The sequence below is a fragment of the Lepisosteus oculatus genome, chromosome 3 (assembly GCF_040954835.1).
Source record: "Lepisosteus oculatus isolate fLepOcu1 chromosome 3, fLepOcu1.hap2, whole genome shotgun sequence".
In the NCBI taxonomy this organism is placed as follows: Eukaryota; Metazoa; Chordata; class Actinopteri; order Semionotiformes; family Lepisosteidae; genus Lepisosteus; species Lepisosteus oculatus.
The window spans coordinates 23186199-23207983 of NC_090698.1; the positions used below are offsets into that span (position 1 = coordinate 23186199).

The following is a 21785-nucleotide window of genomic DNA, read 5'->3' on the forward strand; positions in this document are numbered from 1 at the left end:
TGTAGGCCAGTTTATGAATCTTCTCTTATGCCCGGTTGTGTCAGACTGTACTGTATAGGATGGCTCAGGTCTCATCAGTCTTCCGCCAGCTGTTAGCATTGCTAGAAAATAGTTGGAGGAGGTAAAAAGTACAATTGGTTACCTCTTAGTACCACTAGGCTGTGGCGTTTTTTAGATGTAATTTCACACATATTATCATTTAATTCTCAGTAGGCAAAGAGGAGAACAAGGCATTAGGCATGAGCGATTTTGTACATTTTATGATATCAGATTTGCTTAGTATTGTGTATAGTTCAGATATACAATATGCAATGGATTTTAATGTATCCTACTGTAAAATATGACCCGCACACCAAAACCTTGACTAGATCCGTAATCTGATAGCATACTAAAACCACCAAATTCTGGAACAGATACAGTGAAATATAAGGAAGAATTCATTTTTCAACAGAAAATAATAAACAAATTCATCAAAATATTGCTTTTATGCCTTTCAATTAATCCATCAAGGTCAGAGAAAGATGTCTTATAATTAAGTAATAATACTTCTATGTATAATTATTTGTGACAAATATAGAACAGTACTGTATTTTAAGGCAAAATGAAAAAGTACCGTGAATGGTCACACAAGACCTGTTAAAATAAGATAACAAAGTAACCTTCCTCTGAAAGGAAGTCAGTCAATGGGCAAGGAAAACGAATCCTGCTGACCTGGCAATCATATGACCTTCTGCAGGAAGTTTAATGTTTGGACAACCCAGCTGAATTTGCTTGTGTGGAGAAATGCGATCTCAGTAATTCAAGAGTGAAAAAATCTAATTGCAGTTAGTCCTCTGGTTTTCAAGGTAACATTCACCTTCAGGCATGAATAACAAAACTAACACACACTAAAGAAAGTGATATAAAACATACTAAAGTAACAGGTACTTCTGACTTTAAATAGAGCATGCTTAAAAATTGAAATCCAATGTTGATTTACAAAACAATATTAGCAGAGGATAATTATGGGACACTATGGGATACACTTTGAATTGGACACAAATCCACTGCAGGGCACATACAGACACACACATACAGTACACACATATACCACTGCCAATTTTCCCAGAAGACAATTAACCAAACAGCATGTCTTTGGAGTGTGAGAAGAAACCAGAGAGCCCAGAGGAAATGCATATGAACATAAAAAGAACATACAATCTCTTCACAAATAGCACCAGAGGTCTGGAAATCAAACCCTGTGAGGAATTATTTTTCCTCATCAATTCCACCTTTAAAATTATATTCCTCTTGACAACATTGACTTTATCTGTAGGCAACCTAGGAATGTGAAATAAAACGCTGTGGGGTACCTGAAAACAAATGTTCCAGATCTGCTGTGGGGACTGTGTCAATGAATAAGCCCCTTGGGACTACACACAAAAAAAACAGCATGGCCCTAATGTTATGTATACAGGATTTAGCAATTCAGCTTCCAGAAGAATTAACAATCATAACTGGCACAGGAGGAGGATTAATGCTAAGTTGTCTGGCTGGCTAGCACTGCCTAGCACTGTCAAGACCAAACTTTCGGGTGGGGGATTGTTTCAGTAAAGCAATTCTCAGAAAATGCATAAATAAACTTTCAAAATTGAATGAAACAGTTATTCATCCAGCATTGGTAACAGATTATGAGTGAGTCATTCAACCAGATGAAGACAGTACAGTATGTTACAGGGATGCTTTCTTTGTAGCTGTGTTTCATTTCAAAGAATTTGGTCTATCATACAGTTTTATAAAAGTTATTTTTTGTAGTTAATCCAGTCATATTTAATTGTAACCAATGTGTTGTCAAATCAGCTTTAAAAGCTATATAGTATTATTAAAATAAGGGATATTAAAGCACCTTTAAAACATGCAGTATGCAGATCCAAGATGCATGATCTATTAGGGGGTACATTTATGGTACATTTTTATGATGTTTTCACATAATCATGCAATTTGCAGAGTGCTATGATAAGAGCAAGCTGCTGCTTGTCAGTGAAAAATTCTAGAGATTTAATATTACCACAATTACAGAGTTGATTCATGATCCAGGTTCCCTGAAACTTCAGGTGAACCAGGGGAATTAGGAAAGACATTTGCTCAGGATAGTGACAAGAGATAGAAAAAGAAAAAATAGGTAAACACACAAATATGAGCGTTTGACATCTATATGAGTGAAGACACTACTTTAGAAAAGGGTGAACAAGGAATTCTTTAACTGTTTCCCAATTGACAAACAACAACATACAGTAACTGAACTCTCCTGTGCAAAGTTGGTGCGGTCAGTAAGTCACAAGCAAGTTGGATAACAATAACTGAAGACAAAATATCCCAGGTCAAACTTGGGAAATGCTTTCATACAATAGTGGATCAACAGGTATTGAAGAAGATACAGATAACAGGTGACTGAAGATATCAGATAAGATGTACAGTATGCTTGCTTAACCTGGTACTTGGGGAAGAAGACAGCAGGTGATAGCAAAGCACTTCATTGTCATCTACTATACAGTACATCATGCAAATTGGATTTGCTTGTGTTCAAGTTTGTGGAATGATCAATTAGTCCACTTGGCCACTTGTTTTAGTGTAAATCAGAGATAATGCAACACATTTAAATTAATTATCTTGAGCCGCTTTTTCGGAGGAGAAAAAGCACAAAAGAATCATGTAACATAGCATTAAGATTTTAGAACTTCTGAGCATAATACAGCAACACACCAGTGACCCTGGTTATGTTGGAGCCAAAGAATATACATGAATTCATGATGAAATAAAAAAAAAACATGATGGCAGAACAGTTGACATGACAAAATGTATTCCTGCAAATAAAAATCAAAGCAGTTTCAAATACTGTGACCTAGCTGTGGAGAGTCCAAATGAGTAAAACGTAATAGTCCTAATTCAGATATTTTCTAAAAACACTTTATCAATTAAATTAGAAATAGGTTTAACAAAGGGGCAATCCAGTCCATGAGGGCTGAATGTTATTCACATTTTCTTTCTCTCAAATTAACATAACAGACCACCAGCCTAAGTGATCAAAACTAAAATGTATCCAGGTCTTTATAAACCATTAATATAATTGTTACCTGGGTTGGTCCAACCAGTTGAGTTTCTTTTTTATGATGAAAACAACAAATCTTGTAAAATATAAAAGGTAAGAAGTGAAAAACCACTGCTGGACTTCATTCTTTTTTTTTAATTTTATATACAGTAGAATTCATCCTTTGTGTTACTGCTTTATTCAATTCTGGGTCATGGCAGAGCCGGAACCTATTTTATATGGAGTCGTTTGTCATTATCTGTATCATCTCAAAGCACTGGAAAGAAAAGATCTTGACATTTTTTACTCTTGGATGTAACTCTAGTTGCTTTATACTTCACAATTTTCAAATTAATATGAAAGGATTTCTAGTTACACATAATGTATACTCTAGATTTCTGAGCCATTTAAAACATCTGAAAAGAAAAAGATTTGTCTTTATTAACAACATCTCTTTAGCTATTGATTTCACCATCTTGGAGAAAACTTTTGTTGTGATTCAGTGAAGACCGGCTGTAGGCATTAATGTAGAATTTCCTAATACTGCTGCCAAAGAATTCTGCTGAGTTAACAGCAAATAGGCCCTGTGCTTCAAGAAGGAAAAAGAATCTCTGTCAGACATCATTTTTTACTGCCAGTATGAACAATATGGAAGTTGACCTTCACAGACGTGGCTTGAACCTCAACTTTAGCTTTGATAAAAGAGTGACGACAGAAAAGAAACGTGTCTGACATTTTCTGGTTCAATCTTTGAGTTTTTGAGTGGAATATGTGCTTATGTAACTGTTTTTCGCTTTTCAGCTTCCTCCAGACTTACACAGGAAGAAGGGGATAATGAGAAGGGATGCAGGCTGTGTACACAGGCATACCACAATTATCCTAAATTTCACTAGAAACCTTCCTGTTTTTAACATTGTTCTGAGAACGTTAGAAGAGTGCAAAATTGAAAATGAGCTGACCATGAACAATTCTACATTCCATATGAATTAAAAGATAAAAACAAGCTCCTCGTATTCAGTGCTTAGTTATAATAGGCTGCATTTACTTGTCTGAAGCTGAAGGCTGGATCCAAGAGCAGGTACTGTAAGTAGCAACCACTGAGGCAAGTGAACAAACAGTAGCAAAACTGTCCAGAGCTGAAATCGAAAAACCAACAACTGTCGTAGCCAGAGAGACTCAAAATCAAAGCACCACGGGGAATCCATAACAAAGGTCACAGAGTGTAAGCAAAGTCCAAAAACCAGGGAAAACTCGAGCAAGCAATCCAAAGAGAAATCCACAAAATTAAGCTGAAAGAAGCACAGTCAGGAGACAACATAAATTCACAGAGAGGGCCAAGACCAGATTTGAATCTCTAAGACTGAGCACTTGAATATCACAGGAGCAGCTCTTAAACAGCCAGGTGTTTTAACTCGCACAGGTGGGACGACCTTTTCATCGGGATTGGGTTGTCACAGCAACTGGCTGATTGAAAGGTCTTGGCGGTTGCTGTGGTGATTCAGGTGCAGTTTGTGATACTTTGGGTACTGTATGATATCTTATTTATTGTGATCATTGTTTTCTAATGTAATTTTAAGGATCACTAACATAAGAAGGCAGAAAATACCTCATGAAAAACTGTAGGTTATACTATTGTCGTGGACTCTGTACGCTACCCTAGTGCTGGCCATGTTAGGACCAGGCTGTAAATATGATCTACTGCTTGTTGGAACTCCAAGAAACATTTTCGATGTAAGACATGGTTTTTCAGTCTTGATTACAACACCTGGATTGTTTACCACTTCTACACAAAATATAAACTGTTGCTATCTTGCCACAGGTAGTATCACTGTATTTTTGTCAGAGTAAGCACAGTTTCAGTTTCAGCATCCTTCCAAGCTTGGATATCTGTTTCCTTATGATAAGTCTATATTATTTGGGATTTTATTACATGTATGTACTGTAAAGTGTGCAGCATTTAAATCAAAGCAGTTACCAAAGGCATTGTATAACTGTTACACTAATTTCACAATCGAATATTTGCTGATATTACATAAAACCCAGTTTTACTTGGCTTTTTTATAAGAAGAAAGAACAGGGCAAGAGATGAAAACCTTAGCTTTTGTTTTGCCCTTACTTTTAAAAGAGTAAAAGAACAGTGTGATGTAAAACTTGAAGTAGCAGACATCCCAAAAACAACACCATACCCACCAGAACAGCTGGTAAGAGATGGCATAACCAGTTGGATTTCAGCAGTGCAGCTGGATTATTTAACTTTAGGTCTAAGGAGTCACTGTCATGAACAATTACTACTGATTACTGGTTATTACTGATAACTGAAAAAAAGACTTATTACACAAGTGCTCAAGTTTGTATTATCTAAGTGCTTTTACATGAATTATCAACTCTTAAGTTTTTCTTTCATTTTATTTCAGTTTGTATTTACATGATTGCTTGTGAGCCTCTCTCAAGTTACTGTAACCTTCTGGCTTCTTATCATCCATGTCTGTCCAATAGTATCAATGTAATGCATTGTAAGCATATTGTTGTTGAATTACTGTGAGATCCAGTGCTTTTTCAGAATCCTTCATGACACAAAGAGAATAATATTTATTTGATACTTCCAAAGCAAACTCTTTCAAAATCATGTTTAAATTATTTTTAAATTTACATTACATAATTCCTCTCTACATAATTATAATTACTGTAATAACAATAATTATAATTATTATGCAATAATAATTATATTGTTATAATTAATAGAGAGCAGAGTGAATTTCATAATTATATTTACAGGCAACCTTAGACAAGCAAAGCTTGACATGCAAAGCTACCAATAGATGGAAATCCTAAAGTATCCCACTGCTAGTCCAAGATTACAGTAAATCAGATGGCGTTGAAAAATATTTCATAATCTTTAAACTTTTAGTCTCTCTGCAGATGCTGCAAACAGATAAATACGTATACAGTATCATAGCAAAAAATCATGTCTAATTTTAATCTACTGAGAAATAAATCCTCTTGGTTCTTATTGGTGCTGTACAAAATAACAAAACTTTTGGGATTAGAAAAATTGTTATTGAAATTATACACGTGTGATCGTAATTACTACTTAAAATCACAAGGACATCCTGACATCCTGACAGAATAGGTTTTAAAAATCTGTACATTATTACCACAATATACCAATCCTGGTTTCTAAAGCTTATTATTTATTGTTTGAGCAGTAACAAAAATGTAAAGTAACAGCTGAAAATAATATCTTGTATTATTCCATCCGATAATACAAGTAGAGCTTTTAGTTTCTGAAAACAAAAGAGAAAAAAAACATATGCAAATACATTAAATCATGACACAAGGGATGAAAAGTATTATTTTCAGTCTGATCTAAAAAAGGAGTTTAGCTGTAACCCTTCTATAAAAAAAACTTATAATTAAGACTTGAAAATAATAGTTTGTAGTAGGTGGTAGTTTTTTTCTTCTTTTGGTCTTGGTTCTGTAATACCCAGTAGGACTGCCTGTAAGCCCTTGAGTGTTTTACATTTAGGTAATGTGTATTTTATCAAATATTTTTAAAAGAAATACTGTACCATAATGACTGCATGGTTCAAATGGCATCTTTTCATTTGTTAACCTCCCACAGTATATATGATCTCTCTATGCATGTCTTACTCTCTCTCTGTCTCTGTTTTGATTTGGAATATTATGATTAATATTTTAATTCATAAAACTTAGAAGAGTCATAAATTGTTGGGTCAACACACTATTGTCTCATTCTATACACAGGGACACTCAGAGGTTAACTCCACGCTGAACAGTAGGTCATCTGCCTCCTTTACATGTTAAATATTTAGTAACATCCGGTACTAAAACTCTTGTGTAATCCAGATGCCACATTTCAAGTTTTAAAGCTGACAAGAGGAACATTGTAGAATGTAGCAGCAGGTCTGTCAGGGGGTGAGAGGAGCTACAGTACACCGTATTGTACCCATGCCTTCAAATGTAATATTTTGAAAAATATGAAGATGTTTAATTCAATATAGTTACAAAAGCCGTTATGTGTACCATGAACATTACCTTTCCAAGTATTTAAATCACAATTACAGTAAGTTGTTTTGTACATTGAAACCCAGGAACATGATCTTCAAAAGTAAAGCCCTTATTTTCCATGATGATGCAATCTATGTTCATTATTCTGTCAAATTTACTACTCCCTAGTTCCACTGAGAAAACCCTGTTAAAGCAGCTGTAAACTGAACAGTTACTATTTCATTTCAGTCGTTTGTGCTCATGTGCTCATTGTTCAAGGGGTTAATTGACATTTTAGGGGGTCTATTTATAACTTCATGTGGGCCTACGTCTTAACTCACATATTATATTTGTCTTGGACTCAGCTGTTTCTACTCCACCAAATGGAGTAATAAGTTCCATATGTGGATTTTTTTAGAACAGATTTTTGTAAGCGAAGAAATGTTTTGAAGGATCAGGGCAGAGAGTGACTGAATACCGTTATACACCTCATTTAGCATTCGACAAGGCAGGCACTGTTAAAACCTGGGCAACAAGCCAGTTTCTCCTACCTAATACTGCAGTAACTAGTCTTAAAAGAAAAAAAAAACTTTTTACAGTATTGTTTCTGAGTTACACATACAGTACTTAGAAGCTGGAGTTCTTTGTGCTGTCTTTTGAAATGTGCATATTCCTTTGTCACTTTGGCTGTTTCTCCAAAAGACAAATGAAGAAAGCCTTCTGAGCAGTAAGCCACATCTCTTTGAAGTTTTTAAAACAGGAAATAATAAGACAAGGAAATAAACCACCACATTTTCTATTGCATGGGGATACTGGATAAAATAATACATACGGTAGGTGGAAAGGTTGGAATTGCTATGCTCTGGTTAAATTTGTATTGTAAACTGTAATTGTCACATTAATTGTGGATAGAATTGCTTTGCCTGGCATTGGGGGCTATTTGTAAAGTACTGTAACTTTTCCTACAGTAACTCAATCAGTGGAAAAAGTAATAAGGAAAGGCATGTCTCTATGGGTATTCCCCCTGTTTCTATGCAATTTTTACATTACTCTGTTAGTTTTTGTTTTATAGGATTTATTTACAGTACATTTTCCTTGAATGTTTCAAAATGTAGTCAACAGATTTGCTAATATAAATGTTTAAAGCCTACATAATAAAACCAATCATGGCTAAATGGTATAAAACAACATGCTTAACTATTTAGTTTCCAAGGGAATGCAATGTAATGAATACAGTATTAAAGACATTTTTGTGTACATTTTCTGTTAAAGTACCTGTAGTTTATTTCATTCCTATTAAGTACATGGTTTTCATGTATGGAAAATACAGCATAATTTCCATCTTAACAAGGTTTAATTTGTTTATTTAGAGACTGAAAAAAAATCTATGAACAGTTAATTGAATGCTTAAAATAATTAATGAAAATTGTGTAATCTAGTAATCTTGGCATTTTCACCAATGTTAACGTTCCTGTTTTCGCAATATAAAGCATTAAATGAACCTCAGAAATTGCATAGATCATCATCCAGACACTAAAAGAGATGAGGGATAACAATGATCTTTGTGGGTAAACATAATTGTCACTCCAATTTACATACTTAAGAGGAGACAGTAGGGCAAAGAAAGGCTGAGGTGTCTTTGTTTTTTATTTTTACAGCTCTGTGCTGCAACAACAGCTAAAGATGAGGTGCCATCTTCCTTAAAAAAACCTTTACATTCAGGTTAATCTCTAGGATCCCTGTGTCATGGGTTTGAGCCTTGGGTTAACAAAACAAATCCTTGTGTAAGTGTTGAAAGATGATTGTCTCAAAGGGAGAGGTCAGGGGAAGATTGTCAGAGGAGTTTGCCTACACTTCCTTATTTTTCCCTGTGTATGGTTGGGGGTTTGTAGGCTTGTTTGTAGGTCTGAGCAGTGATAAGAGAATTGGTATGATCTATAAGAATATAACTGGAAAAAAATATTTATTTTAAAGACAGCGATTATGCACATACAGTAGTAACATGCCAAACTTGAACTCTTGTTTTCAAATACCAAGTTGTCTCACATGTCCTAGTCACTGTAAAAATAATCATTTGCTCTTGCTCTTTCTCCCTTCAAGGTGCCATTTTGGCAACAGTTATTCACCCTAGAAAAAAACATTGGTCATAATAATAATGAGGCTCATGAACTAAAGATCTAATGTCTCAAACTACCAATGCGCATGCTATTACCAAATGTTTTGGACTGGAGCAAGTTTAAAATGTTACACTCTAATGATAGAGGAAAGAGTGGCTAAGAATCCCTTATTTACTTCTCCATCATACAGTATAAAGCAGGAGTGCTTCATCATATTACATTTTTAAGACCTTATCAAATAATATTTATGCTGACCCATAAACCACCAGCTATTCACTTAAAAGTATTTTAGCAAGTTTTTTTGACTGTTTGCTTCTTCCACATATACAGTAAGACTATGACTAAGATGTCAAAAATTACTTTTATTTTAGCATGTGTAGCATAGAACATCTGGATTTGATCCCACACTGGGCTGGCTTCTGTGAGTTTCACCCTGCGTCCAGCCACATGGGTCTTCTCTGGGTGCTCTAGTTTCCTCCCTCTTAATTGTGTGTGTTTATGCATGGGCCAATGTTGAATTGATGTCCCACCCAGGGTGTAGTCCCATTTTGTGCCCTATGGTCCAGAATGCTAAGACCCTTACTAGGAATAAGCAGATTTCTGCTGGGTGAGTTTTCAACATAAAATGCCATTTAAAATATGTCCATGTTTGAATCATACTAAGGTCCGTAGCTAAAGTTCTGTTTGAATTAGGATAGACTTGGATAAACTGTACAGTTACTTTTTTTGTCACCCTCTTGTGCCTACTGTACTTACTGTTTGAATTAGGATAGACTTGGATATACAGTTACTTTTTTGTCACTCTCTTGTGCCTACTGTACTTACTTTCAAACAATACATTTGAATTAATTTGAAAGTAGTTACTGTACTGGTACCTACTGGTTTCTTTCACGAAAATGCTTGTTGAGATCATTGGATCAACAAACTGCTAACAGCCTAACATGCTAGATGGCTCTTCTTATTTTTTTATGTGTTTAAGTGGAGTGTTATTGAAGGTTCATCAGGGATGACAGTAACCAAGTTTTACTTCACCTCTGCTAATTTAATTTGTATTCCTCCGTGATGTCACTTTCTGGAAAGCTAGAAATACAATTGTAAACCTCTCTGCTCCTTGCATTCATCTTTCATCTCATTCCCACCCCTACACCACCTTTACAACTATCCTTTGATTAACTACTACTGTAGTTAGTTTGAGTTTTAAAGTAGCTCTTCTCTTCCAATTTTGTCTTCAAAGTTAAGTGTCTCAGTCCCTTATAGTTTATAAAGGCCAACCAATCCACTCACTACACTCAGGGATTACCTTAACTGCCATGCTATCATTTAATGCAACTCTCACAGTGAATTTCAAATTGTTACAATAGCTGTATGTTATACTGTAGCTGTAAGCTACTGAACTTAGCAGTATAGTGCTATTTCAACCTAACTTCTACTGTAGTTGGTATAAGATCACTTTATTAGCCATACACAATTACTTGCATTAGGAATTTGTCTTTTCACATACCCCAGCTTGTTCTCCATAAGACATACAGGCAAGGAGAGAGAAGCTTGGGTCAGAACACAGGGTCAGCCATTTATACAGTGCCCCTTGAGCAGTCAGGGTTAAGGGCCTTGCTTAGGGGCCCAACAGAGCAGGATTTCTCTGCCAGCCACAGGATTTGAACTGGCAACCTTCCAGCCACAGGCACAGATCCTTAGCCACAGTGTTACAGCTCCATTCCTATAACATAGGAACCTTAATAATAATCACTGATGACATAGTCTTCATTATTCACTGATAGACATGCCTTTCATACAGTATATTGTTTTATAATTTTGTTGTATATATAGTAGTAATATACAAATATATGTTTTTTTTTTCTCTCATACAAGCCTGGAAATGGCTAATATCTTTTGGCATCTTTAGAACTGTTAGCCAACGACTACCTTTACTCAAATCAGATGTTCTTTTTCTTACGGTACTACCATGATGTAGAGCTCTATTGTCTCAAGGCAGAACTATAACGTCTATAACGGCAGATTGCAGTAATCTTAAAAATCACCGTGGTAAAATTTTGGGCAGTTTATTCGGAATCTGCATAGATTGATTACAAATTTGTTATGGTGCTTATTGCCCCAAACTATTTGGTCGAAACATGACTGAATGGCTCCTGAGAGACTAATGAGCAAGTATATTTGCTGGAAGAGAAAGGGTTCTTCAGCCATAATTCTTCCATTGATTGAGAACACTTGCTGTGCTAAATTCTGAGTCACAACCTTTGCCTTTCCCCAGCAGGGACACAAAGACTGATTAAAACTCAGGAATTTGGCCTGCTCTGTTAGACAGTTTTGTAGAAAAGATATCTATTGTATAAATTCAAAGAAACATACAATATGTACTGTATTCTTCATCTCTTTTAAAATGGCCCCCCTTTTAAAAGTTGCTTTTCATCTTCCTCAAGGAAATAATTTGTAAACACTATTTTGCACACAGATGGTTATTCTTGCTTCTAGAAACTGAGCAAAGGAATCCTCCTCTTCATAAGCAGCTGCAATGAACTGTTGTACCTACTGTAGGTTCAACTTTTAAAGCAATTCAAAACTGAATTGAAAATATGAAGCATAAGATAATAAAAATTGGAGCCCAGGATAGCTTTATACAAAAACATCCTATCATGAATTTCCCTCAAACACATGCTGTATGTTAAGTAATAGTTACTGTGTTCAGTTATTTCACATAGGCTTTAATTTAAGATGTTATAAATAGGGGAAACCTATATATAAATAAACCCTTTAATTAAATATAAACTACCTTATAATGTAAAATGTGTTCAAGGAAGACTAGACACTTCCAAAGTGATGTTGTTTCTGTTTTCTAAAGGTCAAACGTGAGGAGGTCTTTTGAGAAAAACCCAGTGGAGTCCACCTCAAAATCTCTTTTTTCAGGTCCTAGGTAGTATTTGCTCACAGACTATGAGGTATTATTTTGACCCATAGCTTTTTCTTCATACTGTGTTCTTCAGCAGTATAAATACTTGGTATTGGAGAAGGCAATGAGGAAACTAACACCATTCTTAATTATCAACATAAATGAAATCCAAGTTTACACTTTCACTTTTTCCCAGCTTCCCTTTTTGGCTCTTTTTGGAACAACCCAGCTTGGTCCCATGAAAACTCTTGATTAACTCATCATGCATCTCTATATAACAAGACCAGTTTTATGCTGTAGTGAACCAGTTCTTCTGTTCTCTTAGTTACCTGTACTTTCCGATCTAGTGCTTTGGTAGACTACTACAGGGCCTTAGCCAATAGATTTACTTGAGTAGGCACCTTAGTGAACTATGAGCAATGTGATGTAATTTGCCAAACCGCTTTATACCATACGGTATCGCGGGAAGCTGGAACCTACTCGGAAAGCAACGAGCGCAAGGCAGGGTACACCCTGGACGGGGTGCCAGTCCATCGCAGGGCAAGTGCAAACCAATCACACATGGGAACAATTTGGAGGCCACGGTAAAGACTTAGGGGGGAAATTTGGCCCGGACACCGGGATAACTCTCTACTCTTACCAAGAAATGCCCGGGCATCTTTAATGACCACTGAGAGTCAGGACCTTGGTTTAACGTCTCATGTGAAAGATGGGCAATGAGCAATGCTCATGAAAGACCTGTGCTGCTGTGGATATGTCATATTCTGCCAATTATTTTTTTTATTTAATTGTTTTCAACTCACTACATTTGAAAAATGAGTCACTGATATACAGTACATAAACTTAAAAGTCAAACTGGCTTTGATTACTTTCTCTATGTTCTAAGAAAACATGCAATGTTCTGCTAACCACTACAGTAGGTGCAAAACAGAAATTAAGTATTAACAGTATACAGTGCAGATTAATTCAAAAATATTTGTCTTACTATTCAGAGGAAGCATATTAATAGAGATGGATTTATTGTAGTTTTTTCCATCCATATGATTTCTTAGATATAAAGTACGTACATTTGAACATATTCTAACAAGTGCGAGTGATAGCAGATGTACTACTCTCATTAGAATAAAGTAGGTCATGCTTTTACAGAAGGGCATTGAGTAAATTCTTATATTTAATTGTTGGCAGATGTTTTAAATGTATAGCCTCATCCATAATGTAAAATATTTCATTTCATGTAACAAAGACCATCAGTGTGCTTGGTTCAGTGCACAGAAAATACAATGTGGACCTCCCATCTCCTGAAAAACGCACAACTGGATCAGTCTTGTGAATGTGCCCTTTATCTGTAAATTCCTACTGTTAAAGAGGTTTTTGTGAATGAACTTTTCAGAAAAAGATGTGACATCATCGTATAAGCAATAACCAATAAAGAGAAGGAAGAAATATGACATCCTCTGTTTCCAAGATTCATAGTCCCATTCACTAAGGATGATTCATGGCAAATAAACATCCAGAAAAGCTTTTCTTTTGCCTGCTTTGTGTTCATGCTTTCATTTTTTTTTTAAATTACAGCTCATGACACCTTCAGAGGTCTAGCAAGCCAGTAGTTGACTTTGAATCAGAGCTTCTGTTTAAACAAGCAACTGAAAAGAGTTGTAAGAAGTTAACAGCGTTACATGCTCATTACCATAGAAACGGAACTCCACATTAGTCTAAATAAAGTGTGCCCTCAGCCAGGCCGCAATAAATAGATTGCTGCACTGTTTACAGACATGTCTGGAATGCCCTGAATTATTGTCCTGAGTTTCAATTAGTTGTTTAACTTCAGCTGCTGCTATAGCTTTGAGGCCAGACATAACTCAACACCTAATAACTTTTCCTTAAATTCCAATAAAAAAGTTTGCCTGAACTTTTTGAGCAGTTTTGAGTGTTTAACTCCTGAATAGAGGGAGATTTAACTATGTATGTGTAACTACAGAACTAAGTCTGTATTAGTAACTATAACAGAGTTTATGGAAAAGTATTTTATAGAGAACCTATTAAATCATGAAGACTCTGTAACTTGGCCTCATAAGTTATTAATTAAGTCACATTACAAAAATGTAACAGAAACCGCTGCATTTGTTAGTTGTGTATACAGTATGAGCTAGAAAGATAATTTAAGTAGGACAGAAAAAGCATTAAACATCAAACCCGGTACAAGGTTTTATTTAATACTCTGTTCACCGTATCAAGATAAGACCTTTATTACCCAGACCCATTACCCAGGCTAAATTTTCCTTAACAGTTTGGGCTTCTGTAAAAAACTATATTGTATGTCACTACATACAGTATATGTAGATAGTGACCACATGATCTGTTAGTTTAGCAATATGGCTTTCACGCAATATTTACAACGAGACACTATAAAGTACAATACAGTATATTGGCATAATAATTTGTTGAAAATATGTACTTTTTAGAACTGATCAAGGCTAAGTAAAAACAGCACTAGTGTAGATGAGTGATTGCAACTCTTGTCCTTAGTCAGATACTGTAGGCATTTGAAGTTAGCTCTTTCGATGTGAATAGATGATATAGAAGTATAAAGTGCAGAAATGTAGGGTTTTTCATTTTGAGAAAAAATCTTATGACCCTGAGTAGTTTTGCTGTCTCTGAATCCCAGGATATGAGGGAACTCATTGGTAAGACCATCTATCCCAAATGCAATATTTAAAACGAATACAGATGTTTCCCATTAGTTTCCTTTAAGACTCACAGGATTTGGTATTCACTCAAATGGGACTATGTGAACACTTTCCAATTGACAGTGACACTGGACATCGAACAGATTCATGTAGTTATGCATAATGTCCCCCTTTGCATGCAACTAATCAATGTAAGACCATGTGATGTAAACAGTTGTCCAGGTGAGTATATTCCTAATTGTCTTGTTTGTTTGTGCACCACTTTGCAGTATTGATTATACTACTGTTTGACTAGGCCAATATTATAATCCATATTTTTAGTCAAATACATTGATACTTTTAAATACCATATTTCAGTACTGGAATTACCTTTCCAACTGAAATTCTTTCAAATAGCCAATGGGTAACCAAGTGTCTTTCATCTTAATCCAGTTAATCTTAGATTTTAAATACTAACACAAATACAGTACATCATACTAGTCATTAAATAGGAAGTAAGAGGCATACTTCACAGACAGAACATTTATGTTGTGTCAATACTCATATTCAGGTAGACATTTCATGTTTTATTCTAGAGAAAAAAACAATATCTGCTAGTGTTTAATTAGTGAAGTCTTTCACACAGTTCTTACAGATCCCTCTTTTGAGGTGTTAGGATTTCAGTGTTTTGAGTAGGTCTATTTGGAGGTGAAAACACACTGTTCATTATAATATTCTAAATTACATTGAATTGAATTTGGGAGACAATGTGTCTCATCATCAATCAGTGTCTAATGGCATCATTCAAAAGTATAACCCTCTTTGAATTGGATTGTCAGTCAAGAAAATGACTTGAAGTAAACTATCCAAAAAACAAGTACAAAAAAATGGAAATTATGTTATTCTTGCCATCATTTTTTGTTTGGAGGAGATTATGGATTATCTCAAAAGACAATAAGAATAAGTGCTCAGTATCTGACAAAGCTTTTGGTTTGGTCTCATTTAGATCTCCTACTGTATGTAAATACCTGATCAAAGGCAAGAACAGTTAATTGATGTCCATTCCAGAAAGTATTGATAGTGACTAATAGCTATGAATCCTGTAACACTTGCTCATTCACATTAAGGTAAGATTGTATGTACATTAGTCTGTTCAACGACCATAGATCTACAGTATGATGCCTAACTTGGTTCTGGAAAGTGTTTGGAACATTGTCTGGATTGTCCATTGTGTGTTTGTTTTAAAACCAGTTGAGCTTTTTTCATTACTGCAGTGACTTCTGAATCCACCTCAGATCCATGCACAGTCCTAGTTAGCCCTTGGGTTGAAAAGAAGGTATGAATGATAGAGTGGGAACAGAATTGTGTATTCTGAAGTCTGAGGAAAAGCATCTTTGATTGCATTTGGTGAGATGAGATAAAAATAATTTCTCATTCCAAAGAGAAAAGGATGAAAATGATTGCAAGACAATTTTGAACTTTAATGCTTTCAAACTGGCCTATATCCTCTTGTCACTGTCAGTAAACCATGGAAAGTATTGCAGGGAGGAAGGAAGACCTCTTCCTCCACCCAATCTCTTTTCCAAGGTTAAAGTCAAGTTATATCCCTTCTATTCTTTGTACTAGGAAATCAGAGGATTCACTATATAGCTGTCACCCATTCCCTTGGAGCAATTAATAGACATCAAAACATGCAGTCAAGTTTTAAAAATATCTGCAAGGCTTTTTAATTTAGTAGTATTTTTATTTTTAATTATAATGTCTCTGTGGAAGTTTAATTTGGATGATGTGATTTCAAAGGTACTGTAGGTGGGACATATCAGAAGCTTAATATTTTGGCCTCCAAGTGCTGTTGGCTGAATTGCTATGCTGCTGCTTAACTCTGCCATATAACACAATGTATTCCCAGAATGAGGAAATTTGTACAATACTGATAGATAAGGGAGAAAGAAAACCAGATCACTGGTTAGAGTTTTGAGAGCCCTGAAAGTCTGGTATCTTTTATTCTAGTATTTTACGGAAGCAACACTGACTCTAGAAGATTCAAAGTCTCTGACACCACACCTCACAATTGTTTGGTTGGAACAACTTAAACATCACCTCCAACCTGCTTCAAGTGGCAGTAAATGCCAACCCTGAAAAGTAAATGTCTCTCTCATCGTCACAATAAATTGTCACATTTTCCATTAAAGCACAATGTTACTGCACCTTGAAAGACCTAATAGGCTAAAGAGACACAAAATTCTATAGTAAAGGGAACAATCACAGCAAAAGAAAAATATGTTTTTGTCTGTGGATTAATCAGATGTCAAAGACTCCAGCTATGATACTACTTTGCCCCCAGAAGTGCAATTGGATTCTGAATGTTAAATTCCAAAAGACAAAGACTTTTCATCTCCCATCCAGGTGGAAAGAGCACTCTTCCATGTTACCTCACTTGGCCCAAATAGCTTGCTTCTTCACCATGCCATTTCTGGCAACCAGTGCTTTACACTGATTAAGTGTTTTAAATGCAATAGTAACATTTGTAACTGGAGTTAAAAAGTTTATAGTTAATTGCTTAAAATTGTTATTGCTTTGAAAATAATAGGCCTAATATTACATTTAGTTAATAATGATTACATGTAAAGCTTTAAAACTACTACTTTTTTGTCTCTATATCAGGTCAAGTTGGACTGTGGGTAATAATTCACTGGATTGCGGTTTTGGATCGGGTTCATTAATATCAGGTCAAAGTCGAAACCAGGTCTTTCAAAATCAGACCTGTGCAGGACTCACATGCCTGTCAAATTAAGGGAGCTCATTTCTGCACTGTGTGCAATGTTGGAAAGAAGCAGAGATGGCAGCAGACAACTGGCAGCCTTCTACCCCCATCATGCCCTGCAGTTAGCTGTACTTGCAAGGAAGAGGAATAGTAAAAGGTTGGATGGATCAATACAAGGATACTGTACATACTGTAGCATTACATAACAAAGAACAGCTATGTAATGTATAATGGGGCTCAAAGTGTCCTTGCTAACATGCCAACATCAAATACACTCTCAGTCACAAGACAGAACAATGGTCACAGGATGAAAACCCTATGACTTGACATGTCCTAAAGATCTAACAGGCATCTCTGTGGAACAGCCAACCAAACTAAAGCAGTGCACAAGCAGAGATATCCTGCAGCTGGAAGTGTCTTTGGGTCTCTGTCAGGACCTAAGACAGAATTGTCGAGGTTTGAAATTTCCTTAAAAGAATGGTTGTCAAGGTGTGAAGTGTAACCATGAGGAGTATCAAGGAAGCTAAAATCATCAAGTCTTGGACTAACAAAAGAAAACTGAAGTCAACAATGCTCAAGCTGAAGAGGCTCAAGGAGGAGTTCTCTCAAAAGTTGCCTTCAAGGTCAGGCCTTCAAACTGTCGCCATATGCATGTCGACTCAGATCAAGACTTTGTCAAGGAACAGTAGTGGTCCAGACAAACAGCTGCCATCAGATGCATCAGCAAAACATTTTAAGTCAGAAGACTAGTGTTTCCTAAAAAGAAAGTAGGAAAAGAAAGAAAAGGAAAAACTAGCAGCCAGCTCTCACTAGTTCTAAAAAGTTTCAAAATCCACAGAGCCCAAAAGACCCTGGAAGAATTCTTGGCCGTGTACACAGCCTGGACTAGCAAGTGCAGGAGGAAGGTAATTTAAAAGATTAAGTAAGATGATGCTACTGCTTGATAGAGAGACAATAAATTATGACCTCAACTCAGCTTCATAAAAGATGAGGAAGGAACCAGGTGACATGGTAGGGTCAGCATAAAGCACAGTGACAATACACTTTCCAAGGAGTAATGGCTACATGGCACCTGTATAGTATTTGTGGGCCTACTGTCTGAATATGTTGCCAGGAACAGTTTGGTAATTGCATATGATGTAATTATGTCATTTATATCACATCTTGGCAAGAAGATACTACAAAAAACTATTTTACAATCACAATCATTTAAAAATCAACTACAGAAGGAGAGAAATTTACTAAAAAATACTACTTGTTTGGCAGCTTATCAACCCTACCTTACAAGCTGTTTATTTTGTCATGTTTACTTTTTGTGGTAGTGTCTTGCTTAAAAACTAGGTTTTGATATATTTAAAGTACTGGAGAGCTGCGAGAAAATTATGGCATTCAGTATGTTCTTTTCTGCTGCCATATGCTGAAATCATAACATTTCAAAGTCCCTTAGAAATGTCTTTCATAATTGTTACCATATGTTTCAAAGACATATCTATTACATTCCTTAGTGCTGAGTGTAATAGAAATTTAAGTTGTATGTACTAGTTTTTAAACATAACTTTGACTTGGGGAACAATTAATTTCCTTCAGAGTACAGACATTCCAAAAACTCATTTGTATCACAGCATACTTTCACTGAAAAACTCATTGTGCAAATTTTGAAATGTATTTATTCCAAAAATATGGGGCACAGACATGAGTTAGAGGTGAGTCATACACTAATTTTAACAAGGGTACTGCAATGTGTTTTTCTGATCTCTTTGTTAAATACGAATAAATGAATAGCTGTAACTGACCTAAAAATCACAAAGTATTGTGTATGGCAACAAATCTTGCCTAAATTATTACTATTTTAAAATTTAGTGAAAAATTAATACAAATCAAAACATTCCACACAACAGTTGAACCAGTATCAATGTTCATAATACAAACAGTAGGGGGCCTCAACATGCTTTAAAGCATATTCTAGGCTTTATGTTCTAAAAATAAGATAAAGAGCTAACTTTGTTTAATATGTGGTCAGTCTGTGGTTTTCTTTGCAGAGATATAGAGGTCTAGCTCTAACCAAATATACGTGATTGTAGTAGACCAACAAAAAGCAAAGTCTCCCAAGATCATTCCAAGTAATATGCATTGTAAGTGCCTTAAAGGTTCATCAAATCTACCTCTTCAACAATTCATGGTATACACTATTATTGAGTTGTTCTTGGGCAGAATATTGTTCCCATACATTCATATCTCAGAGCATGTTTGAACAGGTCAGAATTTTCTTTTTCATTTTCAAGTTACACTCCGAAAACATTTTATGGATACTAAAAAATATATTTGATATTGTGCCATTAAGCCCAACCTTTTGATCACTTACATACCACAAAAGAGGGTACCATGATTGACAAGTTTCTTTTACATACTCTCTATTTATTTTTTCTTGATTTCAAATTTCTGCTCCACCAAGACAGTCTGTGCCACTCATTGCATGTTAAACAGCTTCCCCATTTTCCAAATATCAAAGTCTGATAAAGTAATAATTATCCATTCAATACATTCATATTTAAAGCAATAAAAATCTTTAGCATATTGAAGGTGCTTATTTTTTGTTTATAAATATAAATATTTTTTCAAAATCAATCCAGGCACACTATATTTCAGATTGTTGCTTGCTAATAATAGAAGATAAGATCACTTAATTAGCCATATACAATTCCTTGCATTAGGAATTAATCTTTTTCACATACCCCCAGCCTGAGAGACAGACACACAACCAGGGAGAAAAGGTTGGGGTCAGAGCACAGGGTCAGCCATTGTACAGCACCCCTGGAGCAACTGGGATCAGGGGCCCAACAGCCACAGGATTTGAACCAGCAACCTTCCAGCCACAGATACAGATCCTTAGCCACAGTGCCACCACTCCACCCCAACAAACAATCAGGACACTGGTTGTACAGTACAGTAATGTACAGTAAATCAGTTTACATTTCTCAGCTCTTTAAACGTTTTTATTAATTTTTCATCCAAATCCACAACTGGCACCATTAATGATGGACTATGTCTTGGTATAAGGTAAACATTGCCTTGCAAAACTATTCACCCCCCTCCCACACTGTCCTTTTTTGCTGAATTATAAATGATCTATATACACATATTTAAAGTAATATTCTAAATCAAAATGTAAAATCTCAAACTGGACATTTCTATGGGTAAAAGAAGATAAATGTCATCAGAAATTGCCAAGAAAAATCCAATACTAAAATATGTTGATTGCCTATGTTTTCAGCCCCTCTGGAGTGATGTAAAGCAATAGATGAAAGCACTTTTTGGCAGCAGCTACATCTGTGAGACATTTTATTGAAGTCTCTACCAACCATACAGGACTTTCACTCATTCTTTTTCGCAAACCTGGTTAAGTTAGTTGGGGTGTATTGATGAAAAACTTTCAAGTCTTGCCAAAGACGGTCCACTCAAGGATGTGACGTTCTAGGATCAAGTCGCTCTAGAGCAGTTCTGGCCTTGTGTTTTAGGTCACTGTCCTGCTGAAAGGCAACATTTTTGTTTTGTTTTTTTCAGATTTACGTTTTCCTTTTTTTTTGTCTGTACTTCTCTTCAGCCATTTTCCCTTCAGTCTTCAGAAGCTTCCTCTTCTCTCCTGATGCCATGGAGCCCAATAACATAATGCTGACATCACCATGCTCCAGAGCAGGGATAGTGTTGACTAGGTGATGCACAGTGTGTGGTTCGTGACAAATGTATCATTTTGCACTTTGACCAAAAAGTTCAGATTTTGACTTATCTGACTACAAAACCTTTTTACAGTACCACATGACTGTAGTACTGTTTAAATGTTGTATAGCAAATGTCATGTGGGATCTGAGGTGAAATTGTTTTCAGTTATGATTTCTTTCATGTCATTCTGCAATTTAATGTACACTAGGCTAGTTTGGTAGACTGACCAGTAAATTGTGGACTATTTTCTCTCATGGACATCGAACTAAAATACTTTTTTCAAAGTTGTTGGCCTCAGAGTGACATCCCTAACCAGTTTCCTCCTTGCACAGCTGCTCATTTTGGTAGGACAGGTTGATCTAGACAGTGTCTGGGTTGTACAATATGCCTTCAGTTTCTTAATGATTGACTTCACCATGCTTTGACATTTTTTACTTTTCTCTTGATCTGTGCCTTTCTACTACCCTATCCCCATGTTATTTTGAAATTTCCTTAATCTTCATAGTTGAATCTTTGTTTGAAATTTACTGAGGGACCTTAC

The 21785-nt window shown here is 35.7% G+C and overlaps 1 protein-coding gene across 1 annotated transcript in view; it reads left to right on the forward strand.

Moving 5' to 3' along the window:
- Positions 1-7692: 7692 nt before the first annotated feature.
- dab2 (DAB adaptor protein 2) overlaps positions 7693-21785 on the forward strand; it is a 49912-nt gene continuing 35819 nt past the window's right edge. The window contains exon 1 of the mRNA XM_069187030.1: positions 7693-7908. The gene's annotated coding sequence lies outside the window, so the exon portion shown is untranslated. The remainder of the gene's footprint in view (positions 7909-21785) is intronic.